We start from the raw sequence: 19,821 nt of genomic DNA on the forward strand, positions 1-19,821 counted from the left end.
TCTTTCTTTTGACTGTCACCAGATCACCACCTCCGTGTTTTATTCATCACATTACTTGGTTATTTGTGAGAAGACATTCTGGATCCAGCTTTGCTCAGATTTTTAAGACCCAATTTACAAAAATATTATTTTTGTAAAAGAGCAGAGAAACTCCAGTTACTTCAATCAATCTGTGATACACATCTGTAGATAATATACAGAATCACTGATTGGTTCTCAAGCCACCTACAAGATAATTTAGAGAAACAATTAACTTTCATTAATCTCAACTTTCATAACCCTCAAGCTAATTCTCAGAATAAAATGTATGAAAAAAAATAAGAGGTACAGAGAAATGATTACAGAAAGAGCAACACAGAGTGCAAAAGTGCAAAATTAATTTCCAATCTTTACAATTAAGTTAGTGTACAATTTTCAACTATGAATTGTGGAACTCTCTAAAGTCACAGACTTTATGTAAGAGTACAAATGCTTGGAAAACTTTTAACTTTTTGTTAAAAAAAGCAATTAACAAAGCCACATACTCTGATATTCAATCTTTCCATATTGTGATAAACACAACCATGTCATTCCAACTGTTGAAATTTTATAGTTTTCTAAAAGATGCTTAATGAGGTAACATATTTTGATACTAATAATAACAGTTGTTGATATCATCACCTCCGTAATTTCCCATCAGCAGAGTGGTGATTGAGACTTCTTACCTAAGCTCTCACACCTCTATTACTGTGTCTAGTAAGAAGAGCTAGTGAAGATCAAACTTTTTTTTTAAGCAGTTCTATTCATATAACTGCACTTTGTAACTGTGGAAACTAAGCAAGTCCAAGTAACTTCACCTGAAATCACTCCAGCCTCCGATGCTTGGCCTCAGTCATCTACAGTAACTAATATATGTACTATATATATAATATTGTCTGTAAAAGCATATATATATATACACACACAATGATACATTGGAATTCTACCAATAACAAGAAACTGTAAATGAAAAAGAAATAAGGAAAAAAGGACTGTCTGCCCACAGTGTAACAACTATTTTGTCAGGAGTTTGAGTAGTGTATGACTGAAAAAAAAACCAAAAAAAAAAACCCAACAACTTGACATGAGATTTCCAAAGGAAGTATTAACCACAACAGATCATTTACTGTATGTTGACTGGCAGAATCCATTTAGAAAATCACATGCATACTTAAGTACAAACATATACCTAAAACAACAGAATGTTGAAGAACTCTACTATTTCAAATCAAAAAGATACCAACTGATCTCTTCACGTACTGCCTATAACCAACCCAAACACTCTTTACAAAATCTGTTGAAAATAAAAAAAAACGGAAAATTAAGTGATGAAAATAATGCAGATCAAAAAGTAAGGACTTGCTTAAGCACTGTCTCTCTGAATACTCTCTTAATCTAAAATTTAACATTGTTTCCAAACCAGTACTGTTTACAGTACTCCTAAGGTTTTTCTCCTGTTTTCACTCCCAGAGATAACCAGAGTTATGACTACCAACACTTAAAGCAACGAAAGTGAAATCTATGACTGCCTCTGGGAATTTGACAACAAATGTCACAATCACAGCATATTATATCTCTCTCAGCTTTCCGGAGAAATGGCATACACCTGAAGAACGCAACAGCAAACCACCCTTCTTCACCCTCACCCCACCTGAAAAGTCTGGATCACTCGGCCCATTTGTAACCTTAACTAATGTTTCTCAATTGGAGAAGACAATCACCGGCCTAGAACAGAACACCAGAATCGGAGGAGCTTCATCCAGAACATGACCTTAAGCATATAGCTGGCCACCGTTTCCCCGGCGCAGTGCATTCCCTTCAGCCCTGAACATCCTCCCCTGGGATGCCTGCTCAGGGGAGACTCGAGCGCCACGTCAAGGGCCCTCCCGAGGCAGACTCACTATATCACAACAGCGCCCAGAACCAAACCCGCTGTGCGTTAGACCACGCATACCCATCAAGGTGGGTTTAACTGCGGATACGAACAATGGAGGCTAAATTCCTGACAGGGCGAGGGCTGCGCTCGGAACAGCGTGTCCGTGCCCGCTCCAGCCGGCCTAGGAAACCCTCTCCACGGCCGACCCATGGGGAATGCGAGGCGCTCGCCCGCAGCCTCCCGAGGAAGGCGCGGCCGGCCGCGGCAGAGGCACTGGAGGTCCCTCCAGGCCTGAAGCACCGCAGGAACCGCTCCGAACCCGGCCCGCCACCCTCAGAACCATCTCATGCACCGCCCTCAGCCGCCCCAGCAACGAAGCGGGGTGCGACCAGCGGCCGCGCCCTTGAGGAGAAGGCCGGTGTCGGGCCCCGACCCGCATAGGGCGCCGCCGGGACTCGGATGCGAAGGGAGCCCGCAGCCCCTGAACACCGCGGCCCGGTGCCGCCATTTTGCGGCCTGGCGCGCTGACATGTCGCGCGCCGTGCGTGGCGCCGCCCCCCGCGCCTGCGCCCCGCGCCCGCGGCGGCCGAGCCGGGGCAGCTGCTCAGCGCCGCGGCGGCGGCGGAGACAAAGCGCCGGGTAATGAATGGGACGGGCCCGCCCGGCCCTTCCTCTTAACTCCTTCGGGCCCGGCCGGGCGGCGGCAGTGGCGACCTCTGGCTTCCCCCGGGGCGGCCGCCCGGGGAGGTGAGTAGCACTGTTCTGGCACCGGGAGGGCACTGGGCAGGGCGGTACAGCTCTCTGGTCCCGCAGTCCCGTCCCCCCCCCCCCCCCCCCCGTGCCCGCCACCTTTGCGTTTGGCCTCAGCGGCCTTGGTGCCTTGTGCGGCCGGGGAGCTGCGTCCCGGCCCGGCGGCGCCTTGTCCCTCCCTGGAACGCCCGCGGGACAGCGCCGCTAGGCCGGGGAGGGGGCGTGTGGTGGCGGGGCAGTGCAGGAAGCCGGGAACCAGGCCGGCGGTGCCGGCTCTATTGTCTGCGGGGCCCCGCGGGGGGCGCGGACGGCCCGGTGAACAGAGGTTGCTGGAGCCTAAGGGTTTGGTGCTGTCCCGGGCCGCCTGGCGGGCCCCACCGCCCCGCGCCCGGGGAGGGGTGTCCGCCGCGGGGCCGGGTGCGCCTCGAGCCCCCCCCGGCATTGTGGCGGCGCGGGCCGGGCCGGGCCGGGTCGGGCCGGCGGGACCCGCCGGGGCTGAGCGCCCGCGCCCACCTGGTGGGGCCGCAGTAGCCGGGCCCGTGGAGGGAGCGGTGACCATGTGGCCGCTGCCATCCCGACCCAAGATGGCCCAGGCAGCCCAGGCGTGGAGAGCCCACCGTCCTCCTCAGGGTGCGAACCTGGGGCCGGGGACCCCCTCGGATACAGTTCCCGAGTCAGATACCGGGACCGGAAAGCCCGGTAATCATAAAAAGCGTTTTCCCTCTCCGAGAAACAGGACACGAGGTGGGCAGGCGCCCGCCAGCGGCTTCGGCCGTGGGGTGAGACCGCGTCTGTGTTTTTTGCGGTGAAGTTCAGCCATCCCTCTTTGGCAGAGTCGCTCAAGAATGGTGCCTCGGAAAAGTGCAGGATTTTGCTTTCATGTAGTGTTGCTCTCATTTTGTGCTTGGGGCATGGCAATTTTGCTTAAAAATGTCTTTTGTAGCTTCTGATGTTAAGAGTGCTTGTGTTAGAATGCTTACTTGAGTTCTCAGGGTGTCCGATGCGCTTAAAAATTGTCTGCTGCATATACAGCCTACTGAAAGTATAAAAACATGTATTACTATACTGAAAGATTAAAGCCTCTTTTGCATTCATGGTGGTTCTATTTATCATTGCTAAGTTTAGTAGTTAGGCTTTGCAGTGTAGAGACCTCTCTCTGTAGTGCTTGTTAGAAGCAGTCCTGTCTTGTTTCTGAGGGGTTCCTTTGAAAAACTTCAATAATTTAGCATGAGCTGTCATGCTACACATATAATACTAAGCAGAGAAAGCTCTTCAAGCCCCCATAATATGAATGTACTTTCCAGACTTTCCTTACATTTTGTCTTTATGGCCTACTATACATATATGTCTGGTTTGCTTTTCAAGAGCGTGAGTACAGCACTTTACTTCTAAAGGTTATTTTCAGTAATGCAGTATTTCACTTTAAGAGCAGGCCTGCACCCTTGGGAGGACATTCGTGGCTTACATTCTTGGGGGGAGTGAAGTCTGGAAGACTTTATCAACTATCCCCAAGATACTGTGCTGCTACTAAGGAAGCCTGTGTTTGTGCAAATACTGAGCGGGGGCATTCTAGCAATTATTCACTATGGAGGCTGGTTTTGCAGAGGAAAAAATTCTTTTCAAAACAAAATAAATTCTTTGGTGTACTTTTAAAAATTTGAGTGCTGTCCACTAGGTATAAGAGCAACAGGCAAGATGCTGACAGTTTTTGTACGGTTGGATGTGTGTCTGCTTTGGTACTTTATGTTGCTAGTACCTTGCAGCTTCAGCAGATGTTGAGGAATTTATTCCATAGGAGTTCTCCAGAGCAGTCAAATGTAAGAATTAATTGAGAATAAGTAAAATGAAGTACCTAAACTAAGCATCTTGGAGAAAAGTTTTCCAAGCATTTGTACTCTTACATAAAAATAACTCGTTTACTTCTTGTGGTATAACACCCCCCCATTCTTGTGACTGCTCTGCCTTCTTGGAGTCTCCTGGGAAGCCTCGAGCAAACCAGCTGAGTGGTGAAGCAGTCCTTTGACTGTACCAGTTGGGCCGCGAGGGAGCTCTGGCGTAGTAAAGGGGGGAAAAAAAGTATACGCAATTACCTCCTGTAGCTTTGGTAAACCATTTACCTGGATGTAGCCCACGTGGAACGGTACCATTCCTACTGCACTTTGGGGAAAAAAAGCTTAGTAGTTACTGACTTCATTTATGGTCAGGAAGGAAGGTTTCTGATGACCACAGTCAATTGTCTTCTGACCCTATAAACAGCAGTCCTAAGTGAGGCTGTTTGAGCTCTCCTGGACCACAGCAGCCAGTCCCAGCACCTCCCAGAGCTCACAAACCCTCAAGTTCGTGGTACTCAAGGACTGTCAGCCCCTCACCCCCCATCTCCATGTTCCTCAAGGTGCAACCATTGCCTATTGGGAAATTCAAAGGGATTTGACATATTTTAGTGAATTTGAGGGAAATTTTTCATAGGAGCCTTTACACACATAGAAAAGGTGTATACATCATTTACCTGTGTGTATTTGAATCGGTTGTGATACAAATGTTACTACTTTGAATCCATAGTTAAGTCATTGTTAAAATTGTTGTGAAAACTAACAAATCACTTTGTAAATGTTAAAGTACTGAAGTATTAAGTGCTGCTAAATCCTTCTGCACCCCTATCTTTCCACCCATATTCTTTGTAATCTTACTTCTTTTGCATTCACAGCTTTTGTGTAAATTATTAAAAATGGCTTCTTACTTGATCTTCCTTTGTATGCTTTAGTCTGTGTAGTAAGTAGTATAGTGAATCTTGCCACTGAACTCTGTAAAGTTGCTTTTTCACATATCCATATTAAACCCGTCTTTTTTTAAACACTTTGACAGTGTTCCTTTAAGCAGCCAAACCACTCATTCATAACATCTATATAAGGCAAAATTGTGATATGTACAGCATCCTCATTGATAATGTGAGAGGCAAAGTATAGAACAGCAGAAGGCTAGACAGGTGATGAGCTTAATGTTTGCTATTTGCTATCTTCCTGTTACTTTGCTGCAGCCTCTCTGTCTGGTGCTTCCCCCTACTATGGCTTATTTTAAACCAAGACAGTAAATGTCCAGAGCAAGAATTGTGTTTGCAGAACAGCCAGTGTCACAGGTGCTTAGTGCAGAGGGGTCTTCTTCAATAAACATTAACATATCCCTGAGAATTATAAGAGGGCCTTGGAAAATACAGGAGAGCAACAGAATTTTACATGTTTATTTAAAATTGTCAATCCACTAAAGTACTATCAAATGCTTTTTAAAACTAGGTATTACAGAAGGAAGTGGCCTTTGAGTCTACTGGGGTTTTCTGTTTTCTTCTCCTTTTTTTCTTGGATTTTGTTCTCTTTGAGTTTTTAGAATCCTAAATACATTAACTTCTGAGGCATTTTTTTTTTTCTCCTCTGAGAAAGTTTGAGTTAAAGAATGTGCATGTTGCATTTCCCAACAGCTTGCTGCAATTTATTGCCATTCACAGTGAAGAATATTTACAGGGGGGTTTGTAAATCCTGTTTTTTTTGCAGCTTGCTTTTATTTTTTAAGTTTTATCTTCAAAGTAAGCATGTTTTGCTACGGGGTTGCCACTGTAATGAACAGTTAAAATAATCACCTATATGCAAATAACAGGATGATACAGTTTTATATAGAAAAGAATATTATATATAGTTTAATGGGGAATTTTGCACCATATAGAGCAGAGTCTTTAACTCATCATGACTGACATTTTTCTCCTGAAGTAGGGATGATCTTTCTATTTTACTAGTGTCAACAAAAATTCATGAAATTCACAGAATGTTACATGTTGTAGTGTACGCTTTCAAAACAGACCTCACAAAGAAAGAGTTCTTATATGGCAGATGTGCCTTGTTTTCTGCACATCTTTGGCTATTTAATTTGTATTTGTTACTGGCATCCTCAGTATTGGTCAATTTACAGCTATGTAATGGCTTCATTTCATCCAATTAGTGAAAAAATTGAGTCGTTTCTGTGGCCTAATGGTAGCTTTCAAGTGAAATCTAGAATTTAAAGCTCTCAGGTCAAGAAGTAAGTAATCATAATTTTTTTGTGGGTTTTTTTGTTTGTTGTTTGTTTGTTTTATTTTTTTTGTTATGTTTTTTGTTTGTTTGTTTGCTGAAGCGAAGGAACTTCTGTCCTAAATTAGTGTGGTACATAGTTGAACCATGGTAGTATTGGTTTAGGTTTGGGGTTGTGGTTTGGTTTGGGGTTTTCTTTTGTGATGAGATAGAGCTCAATATGATGGGCTGTTCAAGCAACAACAGGGAAATAGCTTGATTTTTAAGGTCCTTATTTTCATTCAAGTGTGATAATTCAGGAAAATAGTGGGGGTTTTTTTTAATTTTGTTTTTATATTGAACAACATATTGAAAGATGTGGTATAAATCTTTTCTATAGTCTAAGACTGGTTTTCAGTGGATGTTGACATAAGAAATATTATTATATTACTATAAACTCTATGTAAACTCACAACCTGCATGCTCTCTTTAGCAATTACTGTGCAGTTGTGTCCTTTCTATGTCTTACCTCTTTCCCTTACTCCTTTGTTGTTTAAGGATGTGTAGGACAATCCCTTTCTGAAGGTTTAGAAGGGAACTAGTTTTTTATTACAGCTGTGTGAAAGGTTGTTGGAATTTTTTTATTTTTTTTGTTACACTGTGTTTTCTAGTTTTCATTCACTAATGTCATACAGGTTGTTTTTCCTGTGATGTGTTAGAGTAATTTTTGCAGGGAGTGTTCAGATTTTCTGTATAATTAATATAAAAGTCAGTTCTGGGGTACAGTACTCATTAGCTTGAAAATCAAGGCTGAAAACAGGATTTTTAACAGCTGAACATTGCAGCAATACTTTTTTTGCAATTATTTGCAAAATATATGGGAGAAGATATTTAATAATATATTTCTTTTGTGTGGCAATGATCAAAGAATTTGTGCCTGTTTTACCCCAGATAGGTTAAGTGGCTTTTTAATAATTATTCTGTTTACCTGTTACTGTTATTCTGTATGCTATTTTCTGAATCAATCTGCCTGCAAAAAAATCAGTCTGCCTCTAAAGAAAGTAATCTGAGATCCAGCTAAAATTACTTCTTGTGATTCTTCTCACAAAAATAAACAATCAAGAAAACCCAAACATTAATTTGAATTTAATAAAATGTTTGGCCTGGCATGAAACTATAGTTATCTTTAACAAATCAGAGAGGGGGAAAATGGGAATAGAAGGGTTGAGGGGTTCTAAAGACATCAGGGAGCGCAAGATGCATATTTGTACTTTATTTTGCCTGTAGTCTGATGGCTCTGGCACTTGGAAGGAATGTGGGAGAGCCAGGTTCACTTCCCTGCTTTGCCTGAGGAGCTTAATCCACATCTGAGGAGAGTTCCCTGACTGCTCCACTGAGCGCCCTGCCTCTGGTGGGTCTGTGTCTCCTTGGCTGACACCTTCCTCTCTGCATACATTATTTATATGTTGCTGTAATAGGGATAGCTAAAGTATCTCAACAGTCAAATTAGCCAGCAGCACAGCTCTGGAGGTGTTTGAATTGCTTAAGAGGCACTATAGGAATGGTTTTAAGTAAAAAATGTCAGCAAGAGAAATGATAGTTCATTTCATAATGCACACTAAGCCAGTCATCAGGACTGTCGGCTCTCTGAGAGATAATCTTCCTAAGGGAGAAAACTCTAAGTGTGGAGATATAGATATATATATATAGATATATATCTATATATATATATGCGTGTGTGTGTGTATATATATTGTTAAACATCTCAGACTGATTAAGAAGAATAAGCTCTGCAATATGAGAGAGAATGCCTTGCAGATTATGGATTTTATAAGGTGGCAAAATGTTTTCTTGGTTTGTTGGGTTAGGGTTTTTTCAGTGTACTGGGACCTCTACACTATGGCACTCATTCTGTATATTGATGAGATCACTGGAACTGAAGTTGCAAAACTCAAAAAATGTGTCCTGCAATAGACTGTTTTGGTCTGTTTAGTTGCCAAGCCAAAATATGTGATCTAATATGCTCCACTTGCAATTGCTCATTTCTCATACGTGGGGAATGATAATCTTGTGTTGATCCTATCCCATTGCATGTTGATTAATACATGTGGTTGGTGCAAGCAAGTTAGTTGGTGTAAGCAATATGTTTAGCTTATGAAGAGAAGGTTTAACAAGGTGAATCCTGTAGTGTATGGAAAGGTGTCAGCAAGCTCCTATAAAATCTTGCATGTAATGTAGACTCTGTTTCATTCAGCATAAGCATTATAAAATGGAGCAGTGCTAAAATAAATACAAAAATTTGACTTTTAAATTTTATTTTAGCAATCATCTGATGGGTTTTTATAATTATTTTTATTTTGCTTTGGAGCTCTAGAAGTGAAAATGTCTGATTTTTCTTAATAATTGTGAGGGCTAGAGATTTGAAAAAAGCTGAAAGGTGTTAAGTGCAGCTCCTGGAGCTGTCACCTAAAGAGAAATTTGAAACATCTCATGAGTTGCCTCTGTGACAGTTAATGTGTTTAAAAAATATTAAAAGTAATTACTTTCTTCTTTTCCTTAGATACAATCATCTCAGTAATTTTGAGTAGCAACTATTTAACCTCAAATGAAGCCGCCTGCCTGCAGTGGAACAGATGTGTAAGTTTGTTTGTTTTTCACAATAAACTAGTAAGCAGCTTGTTTGTTTTGAGTCTTGTATCATTATTTTTATTAATTTAAAGGAAGACAATAGAAAAAGGTAATGAATAATTGTATGCCTGGGCACTGACTTGTATGGAGCTTAATAATTTAGCACGAGATTTGTATGAGTGCCTGAGCCTTAAAAATTTAAGTTTAGAAGCCTGGATATCTTTAGAGTGGTACAGAAATAGTAACTGGTCTATGATTTATGGGCATCCCTTACTCTGTGGTATCAGCTGGCATATATGCATCCTTACCCTGAATTATACTGTTTAGAAAGTGGAGGTTACTTAGATGCTGCATTCATCCTGTACTCAAATTACAGGCATCTTAATTAGATTTCATGTCTTCACTGAGCAAGTTAGTTTTAATATTTTCTTCTAGGGTTTTTGTCTAAAAATATTGAAACTTTATATATTCCATTTGAGCTTTTGAATACAGATGTTTTGGAAGCCTGAGATTCCAAAGTAAGATGCTGTAAAGAAAAAATTGTTTATATGACGATAAGCATTTATATGTGGAGTAACAATAAATGTTGTTCTTGTATAGTGTTTCAGAACTTTGTATTTATTTCTTATCTCATCCGCTCTGTGCCCTGAATAAAATACTTCAATTTTTAAGCCATCTGTATTATTGGTTAACGTGCATGTTAGCAACAGATGGACAGAATGTGTAAGATGGAGAAAATGTTGACCTAGGAAGTCTTGGTGGGGGTCATAGAATCAGAAGAAGGCACCTCTAAAGGCCATGAAGTCAAACCCCATGCCATGAGGAGGGGCCACATGAGTTAGAGCCCCATCCAGCCTGGCCTTGAGTGTTGCCAAAGTTGGGGCATCTACTGCATCTCTGGAAAACCTGTTTCAGCATTTAATCATCCTCATTGAAAAAAATCTATTCCTTATATCTAGTTCAACTCTACCTTCTTTTTGTTTAAACCCATACCTCTTTTCCTGTCATTACAGGCCCTACTAAAAAGTTGGTCTCCATCCTTCTTACAAGCTCCTCTTCCTGAAAGGCTAGTCTAAAGTCTCACTGGAGCCTTCTCTTTGAACAACCCCAACTTTCATAGCATTTCCCTGTATGACTGTGGCCTCTGTAAGAAGATAAAATTACAAGTTTGATTCAGATTCATTCCTTGAAGGAAACTTCTCCTTGGTGACCAATACAGAAGACGTAGGAGATTTCATTACGTACTAAATCTGTCTGTGGGTTATTCTTCACCAGTCTAAGCAAAAATTGGCTGCTAGCACTTTCCAAACCTAGAGGAGAGCTGAGGAGCAGGAGTGAGTAGTTGTTTGTACCAGCCTCCCAGGTCAGTTTTAGACCACTGTAAATAAATACAACAAAAGGGACAAGGTGTTTTTTTTTTTTTTTTTTCCAGAATATGCAAAAGTTCACTCTCCATGTAGTTAATGCTGTATTCTAATATACTCATCTCAAGGTCACTGAATGCTTTGCACAGTTTCATTAGATGATGTCAAGCACTGTACTATATAATACTCAAAGTGCCTTTCCATTGTGACTCTCAAGGTTAAATGCCTTCAATGAAAATAATCCACTTTAGTATTACCAGTCCAATGAAAATGAGTATCTGGTCTTTGTTACCTACAAGAACTATTTCTTGATTTATAGTCCCATATGAAATAATTGTTGACTGCAAGCTCAGTGTTCTGATAGATCCTTTCTTAATTTGTGATTAAAGCAGTATTCTCTTGAAAGTGGGTACCCTAAAAACAGATGCTTAGATAGAGCTGGAGTCTCCTGAGAACAAAGATTCTGTTGTCCAGATATTACCTTTTCTGTGAAAATTTTAAATTTCCGTAGGTCAGCACTGTTACTGGTCTACATCCTTCAGCATCCACTGTAATCCAGTAGTCTTTCAGTTTGTATGCTATACAATAATTCTTATGTGCAGTTTAGATCATTGAAGAAAAGCTAGTTCCTGATTAAAGGGATCTAGTAGTGCCCTGAGAAGGTGGGAGAGAACAAAGCAGTGTGAAAACTGCTGCCTGTTTGTCTCACACTCAACTACTGGCTCCTAGCTCATGACAACATTTCTTAATTTAACTGCAAATCCCAGTGCTAATATGGGCATAGCTCAAGGCAATCATGTGTTTTTTTCTGTTTTTTTACTGTGTGGTTCCCCTTCTTTATCCTGCATTAAAGGTGGAAATATGATATGCATGATACGGGAGCATATGTACAGACAGGGAAAAAAAACAACTGAAAGACAAGACTCTAAAACTCATTTCATGGGAGGTTGTCACTTGCTGTGACTTGCATCAATAGCTGCTGAAACAGTGGGAAGAGTGGGTCTGCTTTCAGACAGTCAGTGTGCAGATTGTGCTGTCAGCAGCATCCTTGCTTTGGTACTGGGAAATGTGAGGAATTGAGGTCCTGCTTGTTTCCTTTTCTAGTGATTTTGAGTTGTCTTCAGTGGCTTACTGAACTGTGGGGAGACCATAATTCATTTATGACAGGAAATACAATGATGTTCATAAAGAGCAGGAAGATTCCTCATCCTTTTTTAAAAATGTTTTTATTTCCCTTTTCTATAACTCACAAAATATGAGGTTTATTAAAATAATTAATAATAATAGGAATCAAGTGAATGGAAAGGGTTATCCATTTCTTCACCTGTTATACTAATAGTGTTGTGGATCTTGCAATGGATAGGACATCCATGTAATTGTACTATGTCAAACTTACTTAAAAACTGAGTTGCATTACATTAATTAAAGCTCATTAACTGCATTTTTCAAAATAAGTATACAAAAAGCTTTATTCTTAATTTAAAATTTCTTGTATTTTTTGCTCCTTGAGCAAAACCTTATTTGGTCAAATTAAGATCTGTCTACAGCAGTAGGATGGTTCTTCTATAAATCATTTCTTTTGAGAGAAGTACTTCCTGAGAATGCTCAGTGTGGTGCTGGTGGAAACAGTATTGGCTTCCTTCAGCTTGGTTGTCTGAGTCAGTTGAGTCTTTGCAAAGTCTCACCTGTTGCTGTGGGATCTCAGTCTCTTCAGGGCTGAGCTCCTCTGGGATACCCCCTCAAAGTGGAGTTTCCTTTATCTCAGTTCTGTTTCAGGAAGGATACTGTAAAAGGTTCATTAATTTCTTGTTTCTCATGTTTATTAATATATCATCAAAAGACTTGGCAGGTCTTTCCCAGCCTTTCTGCAGAAGTTCATCCACCACAGCTTTGGCTCAAGTTGGCTTGAATAGCACAGAATGGCCCCAAACTATGCAGTCTCTTTATACTTATTCTCACCCAATTAATAATAGACAGGTATATTATTTTTCTTAGTGACTTAATGATCCCTCACCTGTGGGTTGCACTGAGGCATTTTCTATTCAATCACTAACTATTACCTAAAAATTTCTAGAAGATGAAGAAGAAAGAAGAAGGAAAAGAGAAAACACTCTAAATCCTCCATCTTGTCTTCTGTTTTCTAAACTAGTTTAACTTTTTCACCCAGTAACTTAAGAAAACTCTCTACACACACTTTTAGCTTTTCTATTTAACAGTTATTTTCATGGTGTTTTCTTGGGTGTCAGAGCTTGGTATTAGAGATAAGGGCACACTTTGTGCCTCAGATTCTCACATCACCTTACCTTGAAGAAGACAAAGAGAATATATCCCTAAAAGAGGTTAAGAGGAGAATCCCTCTTGTTATGGAGGTTACAAACAGGCACGTTGACAAGTGAATACGAAGACGATGCATTGTCATTTCTCCCTCCCTCGCCCCTGTTCCATGACTAGGAGGGTTTGTTTTGAGAGGGAGAGAGATGTGATCATTGCTTTTTAAAGTGGGATTTCAGGTGAAAATGTCAGATGCTACTGATGAATGTACAATTTACTTAGAAAATACAGAATGACAAAAAATGCTTGAAAGAGCCCTAAGAAGTTCACCCGTATTGTGGGCATGTGCATTATGCCTGCATGTGATATGGAAACTTGGTTTTAAAGTTACCTCTTTATTTTTGTTATATTTCTTGTTCTTATTGGCATAGTGGTGAAACTGAGTGTTTCTGAACTCTAATTACCTTGGATAGAATTGTGGATATTGTTTTCTGTTTTATTTAGTAGATTTAATAAAGACATGGTCTTTTCCTTACTTTAAGAAATATCCAGGCATGCTTCTTCAGTTTATTACATGAGCAAGAAAGAAGGTACTCTCAGTTGCAAATGATTCTCCAAATAAATTTTTCATCTCCATACCAGGTGTCTTCTCACTTGAAATAAAGTTGTGTGACAAAAGGAAGATTAATCTTAGGTTTAAAAAAAATCCCTATGAAGTACTTAAACTATTGTTCATACCCTTGAAAATATGTTTTTGTGGTCTTGGGTATGATGATTTACATTTCCTTTGCATAACCTTCGAGTTCACAAGCATTCCAGGATACAAATGTTTTAATAGAAGCATATTACTATGTCATGTTACACATACTATATATATAAACCATGGGAAATCTCTCAATAGCACTATTGAAACTATCCGAGGATATATAACTAACTGGCATCAATATGAGAACAGAATTGGGTTGGATAGCTATGAAGGGTTTTTAAAAAAGACATCTTCAGACTTCATCTGGTTAGCAGGAAAATAGATACTACTACATGGTAGTCTTAGCAGTTTAACAGAGGTAGTTCCATTTTGTATATCAGAAAAATTATAACAGATTAATGTAATATATTCTGTGAGGACTTTCTCCACTTTCTACTTACATGGATATTTTCAGCAAGAGTTCCAAGAAGACTGACTACACAAAACATGTTTTTTTGTTTTTCATCATCCTGCCTATTCAGGTTTCTTCTTTACAGGTGTATCATTTCTTACTGTTTGAAATCATCCTTAACGTGCTTGAAGTTTCACTCTTACTGGATTTAAAGATAGACATTTAACAAAAATAAAACCCACAAAACTGTATGGTTTTCATTATGTTGCAAGCTAGGAAGGTAGAGTAGTCAGTAGAAAAATCACTTGTCCTAATCCTATCCCTTTTACTTCATCAGCTATGGGCTGCATGAGAGGAGAAAGAGAAGAGTCTAATGGGCTATTCAGAGAATTGATCACTTGGAGAGAAGAGTTGTCAGAGGAGCTTTGCTTTGAATTTTCTCATGCTTTTCTGAAAGCAAGCTGCTGTTCTCAAGAAATACGGAGTAAATTTTAGTTTTTTTCCTTTCGTTCTTTTCTGATTTACCTATTGTTACTGTGGTTTTGGTTGTGTGCTTTTCCTATTCTGTGATAATACTGATGCATCTTTCCTACTCTGTTCTTCTTTTTATCTTCTCCATTTTACCCTTGTGTTGTGTTACTGCAACCTTTATTTGTCTCCTGTCAGCCCCAAATTGTACAGCATGTGATACTAAAAGCAGCTTTGATGTCCTGCTCTAAAAATGCTCTAAACCAAACAATACATGCGTCAGCTGTGTAAAAAAAATAAAAAAAATAATAAAAAAATTTTAAGAAAACCACCTTACTTCTTCTAACATTAAGATTTTCCCCATCATATTAGTGTATGATACTTGTTTGTCAAAAATTGTAAAGGATCAAAATATCAAAATAAATGTATAATTTGCTGTAGCAACACTGATGTGTAAGACTTAGGAAAATCCTGCTTAAAGTTTCAATGAAACTATTGCTTAAAACATTGGCATTTTAACCAGTGAAAGATCTGACATTTGGTAGGTGTGAACAATACCTCAGAAACATATCCTGCAAGTATTGCATGCCTGATAATGAGAAGTAACACTTCAACACTTGAGAGTTTGGATTCTAGACAAATGCTGACATGATTTACTTAGTGTGATAGATCTGTTTTTATGAGTATTCTCTTAGTAGAAGCTGGGACAAATTCTTAGCATGTGTAGAACACGCATTTTTTTTGTCCTTCATAACAGTGTGCTGCAATGAGAAGTTAGTAAAGGACATGTGAAGGGATGTAGCCCCGTTTGAGATCTGTTGGTATTTTTAGTGCACTAAGGAGAAAAATAGCAACAATTAAAGGCTTATCAGGTGGTTGCAGGTGTGAATAGTGCTACTAATTCCAGTGATACATAATGTTATGTGTGGTGGCACATGTAACATGCTTCCTTGTTTTTTTACTAAAAGTTGGGAGTGATGTTTTGACCAGGGTGATTTTTTTGTTGTTGTAGCTTTACATTTTTATTTTACTTTCAAGATAAATGCTGTTCAAAACCGTATGGAATGGGGATTTCTGTGCTATAGGCTTTAGCGTGTTTAAGAATGTTACTTAAGTCTAGGTGGCAGAGGATGATGCTTCAAATAGATACATGCTTAGTACATTGGCAGATAAATTATGAAGATTGATATCTTCAGAGATAAGGCTGAACTTTGACTCGGTACCCTGTATCAGATACCTGCTTCATTCTTACACATAAGAATATGTAAGAATTGTGCAGTGAGCCTGCATCACTTGAGTCTGATGAAACTTTTGGGTACTGAGCTTGTTTACCAAACCCGGTGGGCTGAATGGGAGCTTCAGAGTTTGTTAGAGAAGCCCTCCTCTTGAGTCACAGGGTCTGAACTTCTTCTCAGAGAGGAGCCTGGGTGTGGCTGGATCCAGACTTTTCAGCAGTTTTTGTCCAAAGGATTATAGAGGTGTAATTGAACCTTTATACAACTTTGTCCTACAGGATTAAGGATGGAAAACCTATATTTTTATATAAATATATACAATGTATTGTCATTAGATACAAATAATTTACAGAATTTTTTACTACACAGTACCGGAACTGTAACAACTATTCTAATATAGTGCACTATGAAGCAGTTGTATGAAAGCTGGCAAAACAATTAAGTAGATTGATGTTACTCACCCGTAACAATGACCTTGGGCAAATCTCTTTAGCTCAGCCTCAAGGAGTAAGAGGAGTAACCTTGAGGGATGTTCCCCATTAAAGAGACAAATCTCCATACATACACTCCAAGAAGGCTTATGTCAGAAGACCCTGCATTAAAATTTAGGACTGGGCTTTTATAGTGTAAAGTGACTGATGATGGTCAGATGCCAGGTTAGATGTCTCCAGCTGTGTCAGCTCAGCAGCTTTGGACAAGTTATCAGTAGTATCACTTGTTTGTTCGTTTATCCAGGAACAGATCTACCACACCTTCATCTCGCTAGCAGGATGTTTTGCTTTGGGACTGATGAGTCAGGCTGGTTTCAGCATTATTCAGCACCAAAAGCAGTGTGATGCGCCCTGCTTCATTTACCACTTGTACATTTGCAGTGTTCAAGTTGGTTTACCCCATTCCAGGCAGAGCATCCTGCTACACCACTAAACATATCTGGGATACCAGAACTAAATGTCAGCCCAATGTAAATAATATACGTGTTAACTTGAACATCTTTATTTCTATCATGCTTTAATTAATGGGAAATATATAGTATTGTATAATAGTAATATATCATATTTTAAAAGTATTATCACGATTCGTTAAAGAAGTTTTATGATTGAGGACGTACAAGTGTAAGAACTGAATTAAGAACTGGATTCTCCTTTTTTAAAATAAGTATTACTTAAATATATGTTCATTTCCACTTTGTTCCAAAGTTGTTTTTTTTAATGATGCAAATTTGGAAACCATATTGTTTCTTTTCAGTTTTACCACTGTCATTAATTATTTTCAACCTTTTACACATTGCAGTATAAGCCAGTGTAATTTTTTGCAGGGGGAGCTGGCATGAACACTGTTGCAGATGATTTAGGGTTTGAGGTGGAAATACTGCTGAAAAGCTGGAGCTTTTAGTTTTGAATCTTTTCTGAGGTTTCAGGTTCTATTTGAAAATGATTAGTAAACAGCATCCCATTGACTTTCTATGTTTACAGCAACAAGAGAAGAAAACAGCTGCACAGATAAAAACATCTTTCAAGAGTAAGAAACTAAATTTGAGGAGTTCATACAGTGTTAGGTGTTTTCTGTGTGTTGGTTACATTTTAACTCAACACTGTCCATTTAACAATAGTCAAATGACTAAACTTTTCACTTCTGAGCTGTTATCTTCTTGAATTGTTATTAATTTGGAGGTGGTGAGGAAAATAGAAAACATAGAGTCTACTAAACCGGAAAAGTGTAACTTGGCCCTAGCAGGTCTTACTGCTTAAAACATCTGTTAACAGTAAAATTATTTGATGTTTTGTGGGGCAAGAAAGAGGGAAATATTTACATTTATCTTTTTAGTCTCTGCTTCAGCTAAATCCCTGGATCTGTAATTAGAGTTGTGTAATCAGAGTGTAATGGTGACTGTTATACTTGGCTTTCTACACCTTTTTTCTCTGCCTGCAATGACTGATTTAGGCCCCAGCTTACACCAAGCCCTGAGTTTTCCAGTAACATGAAGGGACATGAGTGATCTTTATACTTCAGCAAATCAGAGGTCTCTGTGTCATGTCCTGACAAGTAGCACAAGCACACTTGGGAGCTCACAGAAGACTATTCATGTCAACAAGGAGCAGTGTTCAATATTGGTGGTACTGTTTCCACTCTTTAATCCTTTGTGTCCAGATGGAGCATATAGGGTTGTGGATGTGAGAGGATGTTATACAAGCTGGAGAGAAAAACTCTTGTAAAATCATGACAGTTAGTGGTTTTCATAAGATCTGCCTTTCAGGTGACTTAGAAGTAATGGTAATTACTTTTACAATAGTAAAGAATAGTTAAGAATAGTAATGGTGTCAACTCTTTCTCATCTAGTTCTCTAGAAATCATACCTTCTGTGAAGTCCAGAATGATGTGTTTCTTCTATTAAGCCTGACTTTCTGTACTTTATTCAAGATTAAACTATTGCATACCTCTAGTTCATGTTAGTACATCTGTGGAAATTCCTGTGAGCTTCTGTGAGACTTGAGATTGGGACCCACCTTGTTTTAGTGTGACTAACATGCCAATTTTGCATTTCTGATTCTGCATTTTGACTGACCAGTATCATGCAAACCTCTAGTTTCTTACAGGTGAGCTAATACTGTAATTTTGTCATAGGAAATTTCTATAGAAAAAATGCACTGTTCTTAGTTTTCCTTCTTCAAGGGATTTGTAACTTTGAAAAGCAGTAAATTTCATCTGGACTATAAATCTATATGAATATGTACTTCTTATTTGTTTAGGATTTTGGATGTCTGTTCTCTGGATTTTTTGGGTTTTTTTTTTTTGTGTTTCTGTTTTGTTTGATTGTTTTGCTTTAGCAAATATTCCTTAATTAATATAGTACTTGCCACTGCAGTTGAAGAAAATAATTTCTTAAAGTATGTGTTTCTTATTGCTTGTATTGCTTGCTCTTAGGTACTCCTAATGATGTCTGTACATTTCCAAAAATAAACAAGATTAGCATTATTATAAAATTGACATCCATTTGTGCAAATTACTATTAAAGAACTTTTATGTACATCTTATGCTCAAAATCTGTCAGTACTTTTGATTTTTTTTTCAAACTAATAAATGCTTTTACTTTCACTTTCTCCACATCTTTCTTAAAAAACCTGTTCTTGCATTTTGCAGGTGCGTGTCTTTGTATTTACACTGCATGCTTGCTCTTCAATAATAATGTAATTTTTTTTTTTGTTTTAAACTACTTTTTCTGGACCATTATTTCCACAAAGATTCTGTGATAAAATAAAGTTCATGATTATTGCCTGGCTGTCCAATCTAAAATCTAAAATTGTTTAAAGCTTACAGGCCACGCTCTGCTTTACAAAAAATAATCAGCTTATGGTTCAGTGTTCTTGCATACTTGTCATATTTCTCTGTGTGTTAATGTATGTCTCTGTAATTCTGAGACAACAGCGTTTCACTTTTTACCTCCTTCCTTCAGCAGTGATTTCTTCTGGTCATGGCAGCTTGCTGTGGTGCTCAAGATCAGTGACATTCTCTGCACATTTCTTGTCAACTACTGTATGCTTTCAGTAATCCCATTTTGAATGGAAAATCCTATAAAATGTTTCTGTTGGCTTCTTACCACAGCAAACTATTGTTCAGGAGGTAATAGTCCAGAGTAGTGTGTTTGAGTAGATAGTTGTTCTTTAGTTCTGTTTATTTTCTTTGAAGATTGTTTTGTTGCAAGGTGACTATCTCATTGTGGAGATTTCAAAAGCATAAAACACTTTGAGCTAACTGCCTATAGCTTTTTATCCCTTTGAAAACATTTTCCTTCTTGAGTATCCTGTTTGTTTAGCAGTAGTCCTTAATTTTGAGTAGCTTGGGTTCAAGGGTAAATAAGCTATGTAAACGTGGTCATAATCAAATTCATACTTTGTTCTAGGTGACTATAAAATTTTAAAACATCCTTTTTGGTTTCTTATTAAAACAGATTGACTTTTACATAGAGTCGGCATGGGAGGAGGAGATGAAAAACATAAGTATGTTTCTAACCCTGAGTATTTCAGGGAATGTATTCTAAAGAAAGTTTCAGTTGAACATGAAAGGCTGTTTGAAGGGAAGGAGCTT

At 39.0% G+C, this 19,821-nt stretch overlaps 2 protein-coding genes and 1 long non-coding RNA gene across 5 annotated transcripts in view; 1 reads left to right on the forward strand and 2 right to left on the reverse strand.

Annotated features, from left to right (window-relative positions):
- BRD1 (bromodomain containing 1) overlaps positions 1-2,511 on the reverse strand; it is a 66,270-nt gene extending 63,759 nt beyond the window's left edge. The window contains exon 1 of the mRNA XM_086886886.1: positions 1-2,511. The gene's annotated coding sequence lies outside the window, so the exon portion shown is untranslated.
- The window catches only part of ZBED4 (zinc finger BED-type containing 4), a 26,588-nt gene continuing 8,634 nt past the window's right edge, over positions 1,868-19,821 (forward strand). Inside the window, exons 1-3 of one of the 3 annotated variants that reach the window (XR_015286178.1) lie at positions 2,445-2,641; positions 9,236-9,312; positions 14,373-18,763. The gene's annotated coding sequence lies outside the window, so the exon portion shown is untranslated. Of the gene's footprint in view, positions 2,642-3,112; positions 3,344-9,235; positions 9,313-14,372; positions 18,764-19,821 lie in introns of those variants that run through there. The other 2 variants (XM_086886894.1, XM_023918670.2) reach the window with 2 other exon arrangements.
- Positions 12,109-19,821, reverse strand: part of LOC147653454 (uncharacterized) — a 7,917-nt gene continuing 204 nt past the window's right edge. Inside the window, exons 2-3 of the long non-coding RNA XR_015286179.1 lie at positions 13,475-13,591; positions 12,109-12,451 (exon numbers count right to left, since the gene is read on the reverse strand). This is a non-coding gene — a long non-coding RNA (uncharacterized LOC147653454). The remainder of the gene's footprint in view (positions 12,452-13,474; positions 13,592-19,821) is intronic.

This window comes from Cyanistes caeruleus, chromosome 4 (assembly GCF_971803275.1).
Source record: "Cyanistes caeruleus chromosome 4, bCyaCae1.hap1.1, whole genome shotgun sequence".
NCBI lineage: Eukaryota > Metazoa > Chordata > Aves > Passeriformes > Paridae > Cyanistes > Cyanistes caeruleus.